Source organism: Pan troglodytes, chromosome 1 (assembly GCF_028858775.2).
Source record: "Pan troglodytes isolate AG18354 chromosome 1, NHGRI_mPanTro3-v2.0_pri, whole genome shotgun sequence".
NCBI classification, from domain to species: Eukaryota; Metazoa; Chordata; class Mammalia; order Primates; family Hominidae; genus Pan; species Pan troglodytes.
The window spans coordinates 47,491,483-47,513,659 of NC_072398.2; the positions used below are offsets into that span (position 1 = coordinate 47,491,483).

The 22,177-nt window shown below is 48.2% G+C and overlaps 1 protein-coding gene across 8 annotated transcripts in view; it reads right to left on the minus strand.

Moving 5' to 3' along the window:
• NAV1 (neuron navigator 1) overlaps nt 1–22,177 on the minus strand; it is a 305,087-nt gene that overhangs the window by 220,715 nt on the left and 62,195 nt on the right. For 7 of the 8 annotated variants that reach the window (XR_010151245.1, XM_054657486.2, XM_063793802.1 and 4 more), the window contains exon 2: nt 17,179–17,289. The exons of the other annotated variant lie outside the window; for it this stretch is intronic. The gene's annotated coding sequence lies outside the window, so the exon portion shown is untranslated. The remainder of the gene's footprint in view (nt 1–17,178; nt 17,290–22,177) is intronic. 8 annotated transcript variants of the gene reach the window in all.

A 22,177-nucleotide genomic window follows, 5' to 3' on the forward strand; every position in this document is an offset into this window, starting at 1 on the left:
TTGCCCCAAATCTTGTTTATGGTATCTCCCATTCCCCCTCTCCTTAGCCCTCCCCTAGATGCAGCTGGCCAGGCATGGCCCAATTCAGATGCACCCACACCTATGGCTTATTGGAAAGTATTCTCCTTTACCTTACTTGTGCAACTATTAAAAAATCCTCCCTCATTCAGGCTGCCTTCCTGAACTGACCCACAGAAAGGGGATCATGTGACCCAGTCCCATCTGTCTAAACAAAAAATGCCCGTGGCTCTCATTCTTGCCCCTCACATGAATGCCTCTATGCTAGAGTTTATATCCCCACACACAGACAGACTGTCAGTCTCGTGACTTGTTATCTCATGAGGTCTGGGTTCAGTCCATTTGTGACACCCTCTGGGGAATCCTGAGAGTGAGCAAATTATTGCTGGCAAAACTGCACGAATGTCCTAAAATAAAGGGTCTCATCACCTCCTGCTACCACCTAACTTTTTTTTCTCTCTTTTGGCAATACTTGTTGTCATGGAGATTCTAACACAATGGGGCAGGTAGGAAGCCGGTTGCTAGGCAACGAGATGCTGGAGGTACAGGATTGGCTGCCAAGGTCTAAAGGAGCAGAAAGGATGGAGAGGGAAGGTGGAAAGTAGAGAAACACCCTAGGGGCAACACAAAGGCATGGGAGAGAAGCAGAAGACAGGACCGGGGGAAGGAAAAAAAAAACAAAAACAGAAGCCAGAAAACAAGCAACCTCCCTGGTGCTGGGTCATCGTTTGTGTATGTGCTACGGTGCCCTCAGTAAAAACAACAAAGCAAAACAAATATCCATTAATATATTTGCATAGCTGTGTTTACATTGTAGCAGGATGAATAAAGATTTAGACAAAAAGAAGTTCTTAAATATCAGGGCAGAAAAATTCTGCAAGAAAATACTACGTACAGGGGAAAGAGCGTGGGCTTTAGTGTCAAAAACTTGGGTTTGAACCTTCACTCCACCCCTTCCTCGATGGGTGACCCAGTCAAGTGGCATAATTTCTTTGAGCTTTGGCTTCCTTCCTTCTTTCCTTCTTTTCTTTTCTTTCTTTTCCTTTATTTCTCTCTTTCTTTCTTTCTTTCTCTTTCTTTCCTTTCTCTTTCTTTCTTCTTCTTCTTTTTTTTTTTTTTCTGACAGAGTCTTGCTCTTCACCTAGGCTGGAGTGCAATGACACAATCTCGGCTCACTGCAACCTCCGCCTCCCAGGTTCAAGCAATTCTACCACCTCAGCCTCCCGAGTAGCTGGGATTATAGGTGCATGCTAGCATGCCCGGCTAATTTTTGTATTTTTAATAGAGATGGGGTTTCACCTTGTTGGCTAGGCTTGTCTCGAACTCCTGACTTCAAGTGATCTACTATCCACCTCGGCCTCCCAAAGTGCTAGGATTACAGGCGTGAGCCACTGTACACCTGGCCCATGAGCTTCAGTTTTCTTATCTATGAAATAGGAATAGTAGCCAGGCACGGTGGCTCACACCTGTAATCCCAGCACTTTAGGAGGCCAATGCAGGAGGATGACTTGAGTCCAGGAATTCGAGACCAGCCTGGGCAACATAACAAGATCCCCACCTCTACAAAAAAATTAAAAATTAGCTAGGCGTGGTGCCACATGCCTATAGTCACAGCTACTCGGGAGGCTGAGGTGAGAGGATCCTTGAGCCTGGGAAGTCAGGGCTGCAGTGAGCAGTGATCGTGCCACTGCACTCCAGCCTGGTGACAAAGCGAGACCCTATCTCAAAATAAATAAACAAAATGAGAATAGCAGCATGTATCTTACAGGGTTGTTTCAAGGAAAAATGAGATGAAGTGATGAGCTCGGGCACAGAGTGGGAGCTCAGGAAGTGCTCAATCACACGGTTATTTTTGTTGGCCTTCTGTGACCAACCATTTGTTTTTATCTTAATCACCATTATTATGACTAGAATTGAAAGGCTGTGCGATGAAATGGAAAGAACCTTGTTCCCGATGCCCAAAGACCTGGCTTCCATCCAGAGTAATGCACGTACTCTCTATGAGCCATGGGCAAATAATTAACCTAAGTCTCAGTTGCTCATCTGTAAAATGGGGATAACAATCTCTGCCTCACTGACCCGGTAGATGTCCTAAATGCTGAATACTCCCATCCCAACTCCCTGCCTGGCCTACTGTCTGGAGTGGGGCTACTTTCCACCTTCAAGGAAGGGAAGGGTTCAGTGATACCTGGATGCCCTTCCAAGCACCCCAATTCTACGTGACCATGTAGAAGACAGTGAAAGAAAATGCAGGCATGTGGAAGACAAAGCAAAGGGACATCCTCCAGGCTAATTTTCAGGCAAATTAATTTTGCCAAAGTCATGACTTCTGTTACCAGAAGCAAAGGGCAGTAGGGTGTCCTGACCCTAGTTACAGATGAAAACGTACAACAACCATTCCTGTAAATTTTACAGTGATGCAGCAATTCCATGTTGAGACTATATGAGGTCCTTTCAGAACATGAGCGTCACCAAGTCATAGAAGAGATACTTAAGGTGGCAGGATTGACTTGAGTTACTGCAGGCAGGTGGAGCTTTGGCAAAATACTGGATGCCTCCCAGGAAACCGTAAAATCTTTTGGGACCCATGAAGTTCAGAGAATTATTTTTGATGTCTAGCCTAAACCTTTCCTGCTGTAATTTTCAGTCCAGTCCCCCTGGTTCTGTACTCAGAGAGCAATTTAACTCACTGAGAAGATAACTGTCTCACCAGCTTCTAGGTTCACGCCAGGACTGGGGCGGCAGGCAGGAGAGCAGTGACTCACGCCGACACTGTTTAATTCAGCTGTCTCACTGTCTACACTCCTTCCCGAGCTCTCGCCCCCAGTACTCTAAATCCCTCTGTGGTTTTGAAGCCGACTTTTCCAATAATACCAACAGCATCAGAGGAATGCTGCTACCATTTCTGCTTGGCCTGAGCCAGGCTTGTCAGGATGGGGAGGCTGGGTGAGGGGGCTGAGTGGGACTGGTGAAAGTCAGCAGGAGTGTGAGTAGGAGCTGGGGGGGGTAGCTGGTTTCCAGCCCTGTCCCCCTGGAGCATGCCCCAGCCAAGAGCAGCTCTCAAGGGGTGCAGAAGGCCTGGCTCTGTGGCCCAAGGCTGAAGAACTCTGGATGAGCTCATGGTAAAAACAAACAAACAAACAAACAAAAAAAAACCCCATAACTTAAGTCTAGGTGCAGTGGCTCAAGCCTGTAATCCCAGCACTTTGGGAGGCTGAGATGGTCAGGAGTTTGAGACCAGCCTGGCCAACACGGTGAAACCCTGTCTCTACTAAAAATACAAAACAAATTAGCCAGCCTGGTGGCACACACCTGTAATCTCAGCTACTCAGGAGGATGAGGTATGAGAATTGTTGAACTTGGGAGGCAGAGGTTCCAGTGAGCCGAGACCGTGCCACTGTACTCCCACCTGGGTGACAGAGCGAGACTCCATCTCAAAAAAGAAAAAACAAAAACAAAACCAAAAAAACTTAGAGAAGAACCGAATTGCAACTTTAAGAACAAGGAGTTTTTTAGGCCCAGTGGGGTCCAATTCTTTTTCTCCTGCACTGGGAAGAAACATAAAGAAAAGAGCTTGAAACTGCAGCAGCAAGAAAGACTTAGGAAAGACTTTAGGAGGTGGCCTTGACAGTGATTTGGTGGAGAAAGAAGTCCTCTGATGCTGGTGGCATGTTCTAATTGGATTGGTGTTTTTTTTTCATTTTAGACCCTTAAAAGGTGGACTTTTGAAAAACCATTCTCTCTGATGGGTCAGTGGAAGGGTGGGTATGGGAAATATACCTGCAGAACCCATCCTGAGGTGCTCCAGAGAGGGGGCAGCTGATAACCTGAGCTGGCTGGAACTCAGAGGTTTCCAAAGGGCCTGTGGATCCCCCCGTCGACACCACCACTGAGGCTGCCATGAAGGAGTAGAAAGGGATGCTGGGCTGGGGGACTCTCCTGCTTTATCTAGCTTCAAGTTCAACTCTTTTAAATATCGGCCCTTCTCTTAGTCTGTTCTAGCTGCTTTAACAAAATTTTGCAGACTGGGTGGCTTTTAACAATAGACATATACTTCTCACGAAGTTCCACAGGGTGGAAGCCCAAATTCAAGGTGCCAGGAGATGCAGTGTCTGGTGAGCACCTGCTTTCTGGTTCATATATGGCACCTTCCTGCCCTGTCCTCACACGTTGGAAAGAGTGAAGAGTCTCTCTAAGGTCTCTTTTATAAGGGCCCTAATCCCATTCACAAAGAAGGCTCTGCCCTCATGACCAAATCACCCCTAAAGGTCCCACTGTCTAATACCATCACCCTGGAGGTTAGAATATTTTTTTTAGACAAGGTCTCACTCCCTCACTGAGGCTGGAGTACAGTGGTGTGATCACAGTTCACTGCAGCCTCAACCTCCCAGGCTCAAGCGATCCTCCCACCTTAGTCTCCCAAGTAACTGGGACTACAGGTGCATGCCACCAAGCCCAACTAATTTTTTTTGTGTGTGATAGAGTCAGGATCTCACTATGTTGCTCAGGCTGGTTTTGAACTCCTGGACTCAAGTGATCCTCCTGCCTCAGCCTCCCAAAGTGCTGGGATTACAGGCATGAGCCACTACACCCAGCCAGGATTCCAACATGATTGTTGAAGAGACACAAACATGCAGACAACAGCAGCTCTCCATGTTAGAGCTGAGGTAAATTATGTGGTCCCCAGCTGAAATAAGTCTGAAGACTCCTCCAGCTGAGTAGCTCCCTGGAGCTAGATGAGATGGGTGACTGCTATGGCTGCCATAAGTCTGTCTCTGACCAGAAGCCAGAGCAGGAGACAACCTGGAGTATCTAAGAGCTTGGGAAGAGGAAAAGAGAACAGCAGGTTTACTGAACAGCTTTGGCAGAGACCCAGGGAAGGGCAAACCTCCCCAGGAGATGGCTCCTAGAACTAAGGAAATGAAACTTCCAGAGCCAGACTTCAGGTAGGGAATCTCTCAAGTGCTAGAGGATTGTGATCCCAGGACAAACTTGATCTTGAGGGCTTTTTGGCTCAGGAGAGTCCTTTGCTCTTTTACTAGGACTGAGGGATCAGGTACCTTAGTGTTGTAAGCCTCCCCAGGCTTGAAATTTCTGACTCATCTTGGTCCATTTTTTTTTTTTGTCACTCCCTCACCTATTTTTTTGAGTTTTTATTTTGAAGTAATTTTAGATTTACAGAAAAGTTGCAAAGATAGTACAGAGTTCCCATCTACGCTTCACCCAGTTTCCCCTAATTTTAGAATTTACATAACCATGGTATATTTGCTAAAACTAAGAAATCAACACTGGCACATTACTATTAACTAAAGTATAGACTGTATTTGGAGCCCACCAGTTCTTCCACTAATGTTCTTTTTCTGTTCCAGGATCCAATCTGGGATATTCCATGGCATATAGCTTCCCTCCACCTTTTGAAAACTCCAGCCTGTCTCCACCATGCTTCAGGGGAAAAGGAGAAGTCATTGGGGTTATTGTCCACTTTTGGTTCAGAGCAGGATAGCACCACACAGGGCATGGGGCAGGAGTAAAAGGAAGAGAAAGTCACAGAGAAAGCAAGTCAAGGGAGGAGGCTCGCTCAGCAACCTGGAGAGACCTGGAGAGTCTCTCCTTTGGGGCTTTTCTCTGCTCCAGCCTTGGGGACCCCTCTGGTACAGAGGTCATTCACTGTACAAAGGCTTTCAGGGATGACTGGGGCCTACGTCCCAGGAGTTGGAAGAATGAGGTATCCAGAGTCACAGATGAGCTGCTTTGCTTAAGACCCTTCCTCTCTAGGGCAGATAACCGGGCCCAAGCTGTCTCCTTGGTTCAGAGCCCAGAGCTTGGCTTGTGACTTTAAAACTCAGCCCCTATTTTTGAGCACATAGCACTTCATAATAAATAGCAGAGAAAGTGAAGCTGAGACAAGATTGTATCTCAGCAGAATTGTTTCCAAATAAAGTGTTGTTTTTTCCCCCTCAAACTCTCCCTGGAGATGCCTATGGTGCTTAAAAACCACTAAATATCTCTCCTTGTTTACGACACAGACGCCATCCCTCCCTCCCCCTGTCCCTGAGCCTGGTCTCTTTTATAGCAATTGCGTGAGTGGCGCTGAAGAGAATCAGAGCAGGCGCTCGGAAGCCTGCCTGATGGTTCCCCCTCCTAGTAAGAGGGGCTCATGACAGACGCAAGATTCATGGAGAGAAGCTCCCATGACTTGAGCATCAAAGTGGGCCCTAAGTCCTGGATTTCGCTGGCTGCCTGCCACAGACTCTGAACTGCCAGAGAATCCATTCTTCTGTACCACCTGTGGGTCAGGACCTCACGAAACCCTTAACAAATTCATTTTGTGCTCTGTGCTTACAAGGCGCACAGGGAACTGGAATTGCATCTGGGAAAAAGGGATGGAAGGGGCCGTCCAAGGAGAGGTTAATGGACTAGTGTGGCTGATTCCAGAGTGAAGGTCAAAGGGAGGCTGGCTCATGGACCTTGCAGATATAATGCCTTTGTTCTCTGTTCCCACTGAAAACAGGCCCTGCAGAAGGAAGGCCTCCTCTAGCCATAAAGATTGGGGTTGGATACAAGAAAATGACATGAGGAGGAGCTGGGAACCTTGAATCATGTGATCCAAAGAGAGTGTGCCCTCATTGTCCCAGAGGGTTTCTCCTTGTAGGGTTTTGCCTCCTGGGGGTCCCAACCTGGCCAGCTAAGCCCAAGTGGGGAGGCTGTCAGGGTGGGTGACTGCCAGCAGGCAGAGATCTGGCCTTATGCCTCCTCATATGCTAAGTGGGGCCAACAAAAGTCCTGTCCCCACTAGAGGCTCCAGAAATGTTTTCTGAATGACAGGCAGCTCCTTCCTGATGCCAATGCCCCACCTGATAATGATCATCTGTCCAGAGGCAGGGGGAGGGATGTCATGGCCTCTGTATAGCCTATCAGCTCCAGGGTAAGCCACAGAAAACAATAACACCCCCCTCCCACTTACTTCTGTCCCCAAACTGAAGACTCAGGTTCCTCATGGCCGGGACCCTACCAGCTTGTAGTTTCACAGCCTTTTAAAAATGGCAACATGATGACTGCCCTCACCCACTGCTTTTACTGCATCCATTAGCTCAGCTCCTTCTAGTCGGGGGAAGGCAATTGACAGATGATGAACTTGAGGTTTGGAGAGTGTGAGAGATTGTCCAAGGTCACAGCTCCACCCCCTGCTCCTATTCCAGGCGAAGCACGTCCAGTTGGTCCTGTGGTCCTGCCAGTTTTCTTGGCCCTTGCTCTCTGGTCTTACCACCCTATCTCAGGCAGTTCCGATTCCTCACCAGGACACACACTTTGTTCTCCCGGCCCCACGCCGCATGGCCCACTCACACCATTTCCACCCTGAGGCCAAAAAGACCTGATCGAATTGTGGTTCTGATAACGACCCTCCTACGGGGTAAAATCAAGTTTCTTGGGGATCCTCTAAGATCCTCCACCACTTGATTCCTCCCTATTTCCCAGACTCATCTCTCTGCCCTGCCTCATTCTTTATCTTCAAGTTTTACTGAATAGTTTATCATTTACCCACACACCATGAAGTTTCAAGCTTATCCTTAGCTAATTTCTATTCATCCTCCAAGCTCAGCTCAGACGTCATCCCTTCCAGGAAGGCCTCTCTGACCTTCTGTAAGTGGCCCTGAGCTGCCAGAGCACTGTGTACATAGCGTTGGCTGCTCAGTCACCAGGTATACCTGGCTCATCTCCAAAGCTGCCTTCTTGAAGAACACTTAGCTTTGGCCACCTGGCGCCTGGTATCATGCCTGGCACGTAGTAGACACTCAGTATATATTGGAGGCATTGATGACATCTTGACGCCCAGGCATCCTGCAGCTGAACTCCCTCCCCTTGCTCCCTGGCCAAGGTGGGTGGGGCCTACTTCCCCGACTCTGCTTTCTGGAATCTGGGGCAATGGAGTTGGGCAGGAGATGGCACACCTCACAGGGGAGGGGCCTGCCTCACCTCGTCACACTGGGCCAGGACATCACGGGCACAGCAGGAGGAAATGAGACACAGCTGGCAAGGAAAGAGACCAGGAAATCTTCCCCGCGGAACAGGAAGCAGGGTGGAGCATGGGGGCTGAGATTCTGCAGGAGTGTGAGGGAGGAAACCCGGCTCCTGTGCCTCAGGTCCTCCCAGCTTGGCCCTCAGCCTGGTGGAGCAGGGGCTCTGCAGCCTGTGGGAAGGGGTCCTTGTGGACTCCCAGCTTGGCCCTCAGCCCGGTGGAGCACGGGCTCTGCAGCCTGTGGGAAGGGATCTTTGCAGATCCTCTTCGCAGGCTTTAACCAGCGGGCCCCAGGGGCATGTTAGGAGATTATGTGATAGTCTGTAGTTTGCACAGTGAGCCTTGACCAGGAAGCCCCCAGGAAGACAGCTTAGCTGTCTTCAGAGTGAGGCCGGAGGGGGAGAAGGAGAGTGTAGGGGGGTATTTGGCCAAGGCCAATGTGTGTGAATCCTGAGAAATGCTGGGTGCCTTAGGTGGGTGAAGGCTGGGAAGCCAGATGGTCCTGCAGAAGACCTAGAACGCTCCCTCTCCTCAACCCTCTTCACTGATTCTCCTCTTCGTCCTTAACTTCTCATCACAAGATTGCTTCCTCAGTGACCATTTCCCTAACCTCCTAGACTAGACCAATGTTCTCGTTGCTTCTCCCTTGTTAAAACCCACCCTGCCAGGCCAGGCACGGTGGCTCACATCTGTAATCCCAGCACTTTGGAAGGCCGAGGCAGGAGGATCACTTGAGGTTAGGAGTTTGAGACCAGCCTGGCCAACATGATGAAACTCCATCTCATCTAAAAATACAAAAATTAGCTGGATGTGGTGGTGGGCACCTGTGATCTTAGCTACTCAGGAGGCTGAGGCAGGAGAATCGCTTGAACCCAGGAGGCGGAGGTTGCAGTGAGCCGAGATTTCGCCATTGCACTCCAGCCTGGGCAACAAGAGCAAAACTCCATCTCAGAAACAAACAAACAAACAAAAAACAAACAAACCAAAAAAACAACCCGCCCTGCTTGTCCAACGTCTTCCCATTGGGCTGGAAACTCTGTTGGGGCAGGGACCATATTTCGTTCACCACTCTATCTCCCACACCTAGTGCAGTCCTGTAAATATAGTAGATGCTCAATAAATATGGTGGAATAAGTGGCCACAGGAAGTAACTGGAGAATGATGGAAATGGGAATCTCATGACCAGGCACTAAGTCTGGGCCAAAGACAGAGCCAGAGAGTGACAGTGTCTGCCCTTTCCTGATCCACAAACAAACAAACAAACAAAAAATCCTGAGGAGTTCTTTGAAAGTCCAGCCCATGAGCTGCTGTGGTTCTTTCACATGAGCCCAGCCAGTAACAGGACTGGCTTGACCAAGCTCCCTCTTCAGTGCATCCAAAACCCTGGGCTAACTTGAGCTAACCTCAGGGCTGGGGTTAGGGTACCCCAAAGAAGGGAAGAGAGTCCCTGTCATCAGGAAGCCCTTGGACTAATGAGAGATACACGAAGGTGCCCTTGGCAATTTCCCAGCCTGATGGGAGAGATGGGGTCTACAGGTGGACAGAGGCTCAAGAGAGAAATAATAACAACAGCAAACACTGATGGACATGTACCACATGCCAGGCATTGCTTCCAGCATTTTATGTGTATCAACTCATTTCATTTTCACAAAACCCCATTGGGTAGATAATGTTGTTGTTCTCATTTTATGGTGAGAAAACTGGAGGCAGTGAGGTTAAGGCGCTTGCCTTAATCACACAATCAAGACGTGGGGTGGCTAAGATTTAAGCCCAGGCTGCTGGCTCCAGAGCCGATATTCTAAACCATGACTCCACAGCATCTCTGGTATGAGTGATGCACGTAACTGAAGAGGACGCAGTCCCGAAGCGAAGTTAACCACAGTTAGTTAATGAGCATCCTAGAGGAGGAGAACGCTGCATCAGGAAGGACATGGCTTGGTGGAAGAGGCAGAAGAAGGACAACTTGGTTGCAGGGGACACGTAAGTGATGACTGAGACAGCACAGGAAAATCTGCTTTCAACTCGGCCAGGAGGCAGAGAGATGGAATTTCTTCTCCCTTCCCTTGGCTGGAAGACAGTGGCCACGTTGGAGGCCAGCTTCTAATCCCAACTGAAATTCCCAGACCCAGCCCACTTGCTGTGACAGTGCACACTGCTGTGCCTGCCTGCCCCTACCCTGGCCCCACTATGCCCCCAGTCCCTGCCTTGGATTGATCAGAAACCTGGTATGGCCTGGAGAGGACGGAGCTGGTGAGCAGAGGTGAGAAACAGACTCGGCGCCCCTTGGCACTTTGGGGAGGGAGGAGGCTTCCAGGAAGCACTTGAAGAAAGGATAGCCACTGAGCCAGAGAATGGGAAAGAGAGAGCTGGCTGGAGCCTCTGAAGATCTGGCTTATTGAGAAAGCTTTAGTTGAAAGGAAGGGATTTGTTGAATGAAGGAAGAGAAGCAAAGCAGTCTTCAGTTCTAAGCATGAGTCAGGGTGAGGTGCCTACTACTACCCTTACGCATCCTTGTGCCTAGCACACTGTCAGGGCCCACAGAAGAGCTGACAAAATTGAACCCAAATAAGCAGGCTTTGCAGCAGAGGCAGACACCTTAGCTCGGCCTGAGATTCCCTGGGTTATCAGTACTAAGGACTGGGGTCCCACTGGTGGTGGGAGTGCCTCAGGACCAGCCCAGACTCTCAGCCTTGGAGGTGTGCTTGGATACAGTCCTCAGGCGTGGCAGGTCCACACTAGAGACATGAAGCAATCCTCAGCTGCTTTCACATCCCTCCCCTCAACGGCCTCCTCGCTGTGCTAGGCACAAGAGCAAAGCACCTTGCCCTTGCCTAATGCTTAGCCCAGATGCCCTCCTGCATAGAGAAGGTTCAAATATTCCTTGCTCAGTGCTCCCTTTCTCAGGCCTGACCCTCTAAACTGGTCTCTGAATCCTGGAGCAGCGAGGGGGCTTCAGCAGGTTCCCGTGCTGGACAGCTCCCAGAGCCCCAGTTTCAGGGTGGAGCCTGCCCTTCCTGCTGTTCTGCCCCAGGGCTCTACACAGACAAGGCTGTCCAGAGAAAGGCCAGCTCCCCGTAAACCCCACAGCCCCTCACTCACTTCACCTCACGACCCATGTATCACAGGGATAACCTATTTCCGATTCTGCCTCAAGGGATAATGCTACTTTGCTGCCTGCCTGTCCTCCTCTCCCCATCCTTTTAGAGTAACCCAGCAAAGCCAGTCCTCAACTATGCTGATAGAGAGTTCATGGGGCCTGCATGGGGAGCCCTGCCACCAAAGACTAACCCGGCTTCGCCTCTGGCTACTCAAAGTCCACAGACCTCTGATTACAGGGCTCTCTTCAAGCTGGCTCCTAAGGCTCCCTCCCGCAGGTTCCTGCAGACCCCATGCAGCCTGGGAGCTCCACAAGCTTTCCATTCCAGCAACCACCTCCTCCCCTCCCTTTCTCCTGGGTCATCCTGAGCCCCAACCCTGCCTTGACCAAGAGGCTATGAAATGAACAAGTGAGGCCAAAATAAGGCCCTGCCCACATGATGCACTCCCTTAGCCCAGGTATAGGGGCTGCTTGGGCCCAGAATGGCCTTTTGATCTACCAATGGGCAAAGAAGTACCACTCCCGGGCAACCCGCTCGGGTCCCCTTCCACACTGTGGAAGCTTTGTTCTTTCACTCTTCACAATAAACCTTGCTACCACTCAAAAAAAAAAAAAAAAAAAAAAGTGCCACTCCCTTGCCTGCTGCCAGACTTCTTGGCTCTCAGCTCATGGCTGGTGCTATTCTCAGGATGGCTTGCTACATTCAGCCTCTTCCCACCTGCACTGATGGTGGTCCCACTACCCTGACCCCTCAGGGCCTGAAGGCAGAGTCTTAACACCTGCTCTTGATTCATCACCATCCTGGTGAGCCTCCAATGGCCCCAGGCTTATCCATCCTCCCTGCAGCTGCAACTAGAGCAAAAGCAGAAGGGATAGTACTGAAAGTAGGGAGTGGCTCAGAGTTGGGAAGAAGCCTGTGCTGAGGCCAATAGGAGCCACAGTTTGATGGTGGGAGAGGAAAAAGAATATGTACTCAGACACATGCTAAACTGCCCCCTTCCCTTCCCCCATGACAATGTTGCAATCATTGCAACATACAAATGACTGCACATATCGTGCGGGCCCAGTACATGGAAGCTCAGGGGACTCCTGAGAAAAGACAGAACCAGAAGAGAATGAGCCAAAAGAGAAAGGCCACCAACATTTGGATAAACTCTTCCTTCTGGATTAGGTTCTGCAATCCTCTGACTCATCTGTCGTCTAACTGCTGCCCCAGGGCCTGACTAATTGCAGGAAAGTTGAATGCAGCCAAAGAAAACAGAGGTAGATGTTAGAGAGTCCCAGGTTTCCAGGGCTTGGAGGGAGAGCAAATGTCTTAATTTATGGGCATGCATTAGCCTTTCCCATGGGAGAGGAAGTTGTCTCTGGCCAGGAGTGGATTGAGGCCCGAGGACCCAAGTAGCCCCACTTGCTGACAGGCTTGTGGGGTTGATAGATGAATAGGGCCTGAAGCTGGAGACGATGGGGCTGGAAAAGGCATCAGTCACCTAAGGCTTTATGAAGCTAGTGGCGGCAGCCATGATCAAATACCCCTATTCCCACCCCACATCCCAACCTCACAGTTGCAGCCCCTACTCAGCCCCAGATATCAAAACTTCCACCTTCCAGATGGGGCAACACTGCTTGGTGTCTGGGGCAATCTAAGGCAGGGCTTGGCAACATCTTTGGTGATAGGAGCCTCATGCAGACTGAACAACGTCCACAGAGGCCCCCAGTAATCAGGAACTGGGAGTGAGATGTGACTGGGAGAGGATGTAGCCCCAAATTGAGAATGGTAGTATCTGAGAGTGACAGGAGAGGGCCACGAACCGCATCCCAATCCTCCCTGGACTCGCTCCTGGTCTGACGGGTAGGGCTTTGAGCTGGGAAGTAAAGACTGGGTCCCCTCCCAGTTGGCTATGAGGCCCTCCACCCCTTTCTGCAAGGTGCTATCATCTTGCCACCTGGACCCCAAGACCTGTGCTTTTCTCCCATTCCCTGCTGGGTACAATTGATTATCTCCTCCTTGCCACTCTCTATGTATCTCAGTCTTTAGAGCACAATCCAAAGACCACCTCCCCCAGGAAGCCTTCTGTGCCAGGGCCCCCATTCTTCAATTAATGACCCCGATTTACTGACTGACACTCTCTCCACCTTACATGGAATAAGTGGGCAAAGTGCTGCCTACAGAGCACCAGCCTGGAAGTCGGGAAACCCTGGTTAGAGCCACAGCACTGCCACCTAGGCTGTGTGACTCTAGAGAAATCACTTGCATGCTCTGAATCTGTTTCTTCAACAAAATGAGGGGTGGTGCTAGGAGCCTGTGGGTGATGGAGTTCTGCTTGTTCTGTCAGCTGTTGTCCCACCCCACCCTTTGCCAGGGGACTATGAGCTTTCCCAGGGCAGGGACTGTCTTTCCCTCTCTGCTTCAGGATTGTGTCTGCTGTTGCTGATTCCACAAAGACTTGCTGATGGCAAATGGGTGGATGTGTGTGCTAGTGGGAGGCAGTGAGAGGAGAGGCAGGCAGCTTTTTAAAATGCTAATGGCCCATGCAGGTGTGGCTGGTGCTTCCCATGCAGGTGGGGCAGCTTCCCACACCACAGAAGCCCTGCTTCAGGAAGAGAGGAGAGTGGGGGCTTGAGAGGGGAGGGAGAGAAGACACCTCTGCAGACTGTCCTCGCATTGTCTAGCCTGCAGCCTGCACAGGCTGCCTCATCAAAGACATTGCTAAGCCCTTCCTTAGATTGTTCCAGACCCTGAGCAGGGTTGCTCTATCCAGGTGGCAATTTTGATATCTAAGGCTGAGTAGGGGCTGCAATCAAGAGCTCCGGGTTTGGTGGCCCTCTTCTGTCATTTCGGATGCTGTCCTTCTCAGTATGAGTCCATGTCCCTTCCTTTCCCTGTCTCACGATTCAGCTTTCTCACCTTCCCAGACCTCTTGGGGGGCACAGAAGAGGGACAATGCCGCTGAGAGGGAGAAGATGCTCTTGAGAGGGAGATGCAAGCAGCAGCAATTCACAGGCCAGAAGGAGATGTTGCAGCTGGGGTGGGGCCCAGGGTGGAGCGATGGGTCTCCTACCCGGAGAGCCAGCCAGCAGGCTGCAGAACTGCAGAGATTTGCATACATCTGCATACATTTACACACACTTATTTTCTGTCCCAGTGCCAACCTAGCTCCTCACACCCTCCTTCTATATGCCAGGCCTGCTCAGCCCCTGCAGCCCAGGCAGGACAATACCTGGCTGGGAGCACCTGGGGCTACTCAAAGGCAACTGAGCCCTGGGAGGGGCCCTGACTCGGGGAGGTTGTGTGAACAGCCCTTCCTCTCCTCACCTCTTGACAAAGAGGCCCTCTGAGCACAGATCTCCTATGGTGCCAACCTGTCACTGCTAAGGGGTGACAATGACTGCAGCCTCCCTCCCTTGCCTCGTCTCCCCCAGGTGACCCCATCGCACATTAAGGATGAGAAGAAAATCTGTGTGGAGCTGGAGAGACGCCTTAGGGATCTTTGACTCCAATACCGTTGTTTTACAGGAGAGGCAAAGGAAAGGGCTGAATATTCACTTAATTCAGTCAATCTTTCCGTGTTGCCTACTTTGGGACAGACACCACTCTAAAGGCCAGGAATTCAGCAGGGGACAGAATAGCCCCAAGTCATCCTCTAACAGCTTGACTGCATGCGTTGGAGAGAGGGGCCATGAAGAAAAAAGAAAGGTAGCAGGTTAGATGGTGCTAAGTATGCTGAACGATAAAATGAGAGAAGAGGCAAGGAGCACCAGGTTGGGGTGACATGGCCGTTAGAAAGACACCTCACTGTCTGCGATCCTCAGTCATAGACAAGCTGATTAACAGGACCAGAGGTACAGTCCACCCTTCTAATGCCTATCCCACCCCATTCCACACAGCCACTCCTTCCCATCTGCTTTTCTGGGCTGGAAAATGGGGCAAAAAGAGTTCTCAGATGGGCAAGAGGCCTGGCCGACTCGGCTAAGCCAGCCCACTGGCTCGTGGCCTAGATGCTCTGACTCCTGGCCCCGTGCGCAAGCCTCACCCACCCAAACAGCAGCTTCCCCTGCCGCCCTTCCTCAGCTGGGCCTGGGCACCTCGCAGCATGCAGTCATTAACACCTATGTCTGAAAAAGAAAGCCAGGGGTTGCCAGGGACCAGGAAGCAGAGGATTGATGGAAACTTTCTGGAGAGAGGAAATGTTCTAAATCATAATTGTGATGGTAGTTAAACGACTGTATACATGTGTCAAAACTCATTGAATTTCATTTCATGTAAATTATACCTAGATAAAGCTGCCAAAAAAAGGAAAAAAGTAAGGCAGGAACTACCTAGCTGGGGAGATTTTGGAATGGAACTGAGAGGCGGGTGGGACCCTGGAAGGGGATAGGCTGAGATTAGAGGGCCCTGGTTACATTTCCTACCCCATCCCTTACTAGTGGCATGGCCTTGGGTGCTTACCATTCACCTGATTACCTCACTTTCTGCCTCTGTGAAATGGAGATACTGTCTTCCCTGGGCGGGCATGGTGGCTCATGCCTGTAATCCCAGTACTTTGGGAGGCCGAGGCAGATAGACCACTTGAGGTCAGGAGTTTGAGAACAGCCTGGCCAATAGGGTGAAATCCCATCTCCACTAAAAATACAAAAATTGGCCGGGTATGATGGTGCGCACCTGTAATCCCAGCCACTCTGGAGGCCGAGGCAGGAGAACTGCTTGAACCTGGGAGCCGAAGGTTGCAGTGAGCTGAGATCATGCCACTGCACTCCAACCAGGGTGACAAAGCGAGAATCCATCTCAAAAACAAAAGAAAGAAAAAAGAAAAATGTCTTCCCCATGGGATGGTTGTGAGAATCAAGCTACATAACATAACTTTGGGGTCATCCCATAATATGTGCTCAGACAATAACAAATAACAGGCCGGGCATGGTGGCTCACGCCTGTAATCCCAGCTCTTCGGGAGGCCAAGGCAGGCAGATCACATGAGCCCAGGAGTTCGAGATGAGCCTGATCAACATGGCAAAACTCTGTCTCTACTAAAAATACAAGAAATAACCAGGAGTGGTGGTGTGCGCCTGTGGTCCCAGCTACACAGGAGGCTGAGGTGGGAGGATCAATCAAGTTCAGGAGGCAGAGGCTGCAGTGAGCCAAGATCATGCCACTTCACTTCAGCCTAGGAGACTGAGTAAGGCCTCTTCTCAAAAAAATGAAAAACAAAACAAAAAAACACTTTATTCAACATTTACTGGGCAGGCATTAGCTTAAGTGCTTTACACATATTAACTTAATTTAACATTTCCCTACACGGTACTAAATATTACTATCCCCATTTTATGGATGAGGAAATTGAGGCAAAGATGACAATTTGCTTCTCCTTTCCCTATCTGTAACATGGGAATTTTCAACCGTTGTCTATTTTTAACTCTGTTTCTGCTGCATGTTAATGGGTGCTCTGGGGTAAAAAGGCTCCATATTCAAATAAGTTAGAGAAGTGTGGGGCTGAATAGATTTCTTTCTAAAAAATGGAGATATGATTCAAATATAATAAAATCCAAACTTTTGGGCCGGGTGCAGTGGCTCATGCCTGTAATCCCAGGACTTTGGGAGGCCAAGGTGGGTGGATCACCTGAGGTCAGGAGTTTGAGACCAGCCTGACAAATATGATGAAACACTGTCTTTACTAAAAATACAAAAATTAGCTGGGTGTGGTGGTGTGTGCCTGTAGTCCCAGCTACTCAGGAGGCTGAGACAAGAGAATTGCTTGAACCCAGGAGGCAGAGGTTGCAGTGAACCAAGATCATGCCACTGCACTCCAGCCTGGGTGATAGAGCGAGACTCCATTTCAAAAAAGAAAAAAAAAATCCAATCTTTTAAATTGTACAATTGATTTGTTTTTAGTATACTCACTAAGTATGCAACCATCACTACTAATCTCAAAACATTTTCACCATCAACAAAAGAAACCCATAACTAATAGTTGTCAATCCCTATTTTTCCTGTCCCCAGCCCTACCAACCCCTAATTTACTTTCTGTCTCTGTGGATTAGCCAAAACTCATACCTGGGTGTGTGGCTCACATCTGTAATCCCAGCACTTTGGGAGGCTGAGGTGGGAGGATCACTTGAGGCTAGGAGTTCAGACCAGCCTGGGCAACATAGCAAGACTCTGTTTCTACAAAAAAAAAAAAAAAAAAAAATTAATCAGCTGGGTGTGGTGGCACCTACCTGTAGTCCTAGCTACTCAGGAAGCTGAGGTGGGAGGATCGCTTGAGCCCAGGAGTTTGAGGCTGCAGTGAGCTATGATTGTGTCACTGCACTCCAGCCTGGGCAGCAGAGCAAGACCCTATCTCTTAAAAACAAACAAACAAAAACTCATATGAATAAAATCATACAATACGTGGGCTTTTGTGTATGGCTTTTTTCACTTAGCAAGATGTTTTCAAGATTTATCCATGTTGGAGCATGTGTCAGCACCTCATTCCTTTTTACAGCCGAATAAGATTCCACTGTATGATATATCACATTTTTGTTCATCCATTTATCACTCATTAGCTTATTTCCACTTTTTTGGCTATTATGAATTTTGCTGCTATGAACATTTGTGTACATATGTCTTCAACTCTCTTGAGTACATCTCTTGAGTACATACCTAGAAGTGGAATTGCTGGCTCAAGTGCATCTCATCTCTATGTTTAACTTTTTGAGAAATTGCCAAACTGTTTTCCAAAGCTGCTGCGCCATTTTACATTTCCACTAACAATCTCTGAGGGTTCCAATTTCCCCACATCCTTGTCAACACTTGTTACTGCCTGTCTTTTTTATTTTAGCCATCCTAGTTGCGGGGAAGTGGTATCTCATGTTCCAATTTGCATTTTTCCTGATGATTATTGATGTTGAGCATATTTTCATGTGCATATTTTCCATTTGTGTATTGTCTTTGGATAAATGTCTATTCAAATATTTTGCCTACTTTTAATTTGAGTTTATTGTTGAATTTTAAGCATTCTTTTTTGTTCATTCATTTGTTTGTTTGAAGTAGAGTCTCCCTGTGTTGCCCAGGCTGGAGTGCAATGGTGAGATCTTGGCTCACTGCAACCTGTGCCTCCTGGGCTCGAGCTATCCTCCCACATCAACCTCCCAAGTAGCCAGGACTACAGGCACACCACCATGCCTGGCTAATTTTTGCATCTTTTGTAAAGATGAGGTTTTGCCGTGTTTCCCAGGATGGTCTCAACCTCCTGGACTCAAACAACCCACCCCCCTTGGCCTCTTAAAGTGCTGGAATTACAGACATGAGCCACTATGTCCAGCAGTCATTCTTCATGTATTCTAGATACTAGACCCTTGTCAGATATGTGATTTACAAATATGTTTTCTCATTATTTGAGTTGAGTTATTCACTTTCTTGACAGTATCATTTGAAAAATAAAAGGTTTCTGTTTTTTTTTTTTTAATGTGGTAAACTACACATAACATAAAGCTTACCATCTTTGTTTTTCTTTCTTTGAGACAGGGTTTTGCTCTGTTGCCCAGGCAGGAGTGCAGCGGCACAACCGTGGCTCACTGCAGCCTCAATTTCCCATGCTCAAGCCTTCTTCCCACCTCAGCTTCCTGTGTAGCTGGGACTACAGGTGCGCACCACCACGCCTGGCTAATTTTTGTATTTTTTGTAGAGATGAGGGGGCGGGTCTTGCTATATTGCCAGAGTTGGTCTCAGATTCCTGGGCTCAAGTGAGCCTTGGCCTCCCAAAGTGCTGGGGTTACAGGCGTGAGCTACTGTGCCCAGCCTAAAACTTACCATCTTAACTGTTTTCGATGCACAGTTCAGAGGTGTTATGAACTGAAATGTATATCTCACACCCTCCAAATTTGTATTTTGAAGGTCTAACCCACATAACCTATAGTGTGGTTATATTTGGAGATAGGGTCTTAAGAGGTAATTAAGGTTAAATGAGATCATATCAGTGGGGCCCTAATTCAATAGGGTAAAAAGAGAAAAAGATACCAAAGATCTCTCTCTCTCCCCCTCTCCCTCTCTCCTTCTCTCCCTGCTCTCTGTCTTCCCTTCCTCTCCCACCCTCATGTGTGCCTGCCCACTGAGAAAAGGCTGTGTGAGGACCCAGGGAGAAGGCAGCCACCTGTGAGCCAGGAAGACAGACCTCACCAGGCACCAACCTGAGCCCCTTGATTTTGGAGTTCCAGACTCCAGAACTGTGAGAAAATAAATTTCTGTTGTTTAAGCCACCTAGTCTGTGGCACTTTGTTATGGCAGCCCAAGCAGGCTAATACAGGTGGTATTGATTAAGTATAGTCAAAGTTTTGTGCAACTGTCACTACCATCTAGCTTCAGAACTCTTATCATGTTGCAAAACTTAAACTGTACCCATTAAAAAATAACTTTCCATTTCTCCCTCCCCCGGCCCTGGCAATCCCCATTTTACTTTCTGTCTCTAGTAATCTGACTACCCTAGGTAACCCAGAGAAGTAAATCACAGACTGTCTCTTTCTGTGGCTGGTTTATTTCACTTAGCATTTCATCAAGGTTCACCCATGTTGTAGCATATATGAGAATTTCCTTCCTCTGTAAGGCTGAATAATATTTCGTTGCATACCACATTTTGTTTATCTATTCATCTGTCAACAGATACATGGGTTGCTTCTACCTTTGGCTATGGTGAATAATGTTGCCATGAACATGAGTGTACAAGTATCTCTTTGAGATTCTGCTTGCAAATTCTTTTGGGTGTCTACTGAGACGTGGAATTGCTGAATCATATGGCAATTCTATTTTTAATATTTTGAAGAACTGTCATACTGCTTTCTATAGCTGTTGCACCAATTTACATTCCTATCAATATTGCACACAGATTCTGTTCCAATTTCTCCATATCATCGCCAATGCTTGTTACTTTCTGTGCTTTTGATAGCAGCCATCCTATTGGGTGTGAGGTATTATCTCCTTTTGGTTTTGATTTGCATTTCTTAATAACTAGTGATGTTAAGCATCTTTTCATATGCTTGTGGTCCATTTATATATATTCTTTGAAGAAATGTCTATTCAAGTCACTTGCCCATTTAAAAAATCAGTTTTTTTTGTCATTGTTAAATTGTAGAAGTTTTTTATATTTTCCACATACTAGACCCTTATCAGATATAAGATTTGCAAATTTTTTTTCCTAATCTGTGGGTTGTCTTTTCACTTTCTCAATATTTTCCTTTGAGGCACAAATGTTTTTAATTTTGTTGAAGTCCGATTTGTCTATTTGTGTGTGTGTGTCTGTGAATGAAGAGCTTCTCAGAGCCTTTCCTATGTTCATGTAGATCAAGATTCCAAAAGACAGATGATCTTACTGCATTTCCACAACTTAGCTGACCACAGAAACCTAGTTCTGTGCCTCCCCCATCATCATATTCTCACAGAATAATTTTCAAGTCACAGAACACACTCTGAAATGTTCTGCTTTAAGGGTTTTCAGTACTCCATGAAAAACCCTTCAGCAGAAGATGAGTCATCACACGTTCAGAACCCTAAAACCAGAATAGATCCAGCCCAGTGCCTGACTTCAGGGATGAGGGCCCAATGACCTGCCCAAAGCTTGGGAGACTGGGGAGAAGATCAGGCCCCTGTGAAAACTACCCGGATGGGGAACTCAAGACAGGAAGCATTTGTCTTATTAGTTGTGCATGGGGTTGGGGCTGGGTGGGAGGACCTTGGTCAGTTGCTTCCAGAGTGAGGATTTCAGGCCCATCCTTCACTCATGTGAGCCTTTGGTTTGGAAAGGCAGGGGCCCTTCTCCTCTCCCGTGGGATGCCAGGACTTGGGCTGCCTGCCAGTTGGTCAAGAGCTTCCTTGATTCCCTGCTTTGCTGTCTGCTCCGGACTCTCCCCAAACCCCTTTCTCTGGATGACTCAGGGGCAGATGAGTGAACTGAGTGAAAGAGCCAGAATCCAGGCCTTGGTGGAGCATCTGGACTGGCCCAGCCTGTCAGCAGGGCTGATGGGCTAAGCTCTGGGCAGTTTCTTATGGATTCAGAGGAGATTCTAGAAACAGACTCAGGAGGGCTTTCATAAGGCTGCCGTGGGCTCTGCTGGACACAGGCACATCCCAAGCTGGAACCAGCTGCTGAGATAGCAGCTGTATTCCATCTCCAGGATTTGGTTTACCAAGATGAAAACAAGATCCAATGCCTGACAATTATACAACTTTTTCTTTGAGAGTCTGCACACACATCTCAGGAAATCTCTTAGTCACATGGGAGACCAGAGGGGCAATAAAATTCTTTCTCATTCACTCCTTCCTAACACATTATGACTCTGGAGAATCTAAGTGGTTAGAATCCAGATTCTTTGTTTTTATAGCTGCATATAGAGTAGGTTACATTTCCCCCTCTATATGCAGCTCTGTCTTGTAAGGAACCATTAGATGGGCAGTCCCTAAAAACATGGTGTCATGAAAAAGAGCAATGGTTTTACAGTCTAATAAATGTGGGTTTGAATCTAGAGTCCTCCAGGTACTGGATGATTGACCTTGGACCACTTCTTTCACATCTCTGAACTTGATATTGTTCTTACACTTAAAGTGGAAATAACAACACATGTGAAAGATCTGGCACATATCAGTGGTTCCATAAATGCTAGTGTCCTTCCCAAATTGCATTGTACAGAAAAATCATCACAGGTGATGGAATTTCTCAATTGGAAAGGATCTTGGAGATGATCCAGTTGGATTCTTTAATTTTTCAGAGGACGAAGTTGGAGCACAGAGAGAGTAAGTGACTTGCTGAAGGACACGCTGCAAAGTGAGATTGCTACATTCTACTCAATCCAAGTTTCCTTGGGAAGCTGAAGGCCCTGACTGGCTCCTCTCCCCCAGGCACCAGCACTGCTCTTCTTAAGCTATTTACATGCTTTATCTTGAGGCTTGAGTTTTGACCAGTGGAAGCACTATTGGCCATGAGAATAGAAGACCGGAGGTTTACACAGTTACTCCAGGGAGCTGGCAACTTCAACAGCTCCTTATTTATTTCCATGGCTTCCTTGGGAAGAAAGGAGAAAGAGGA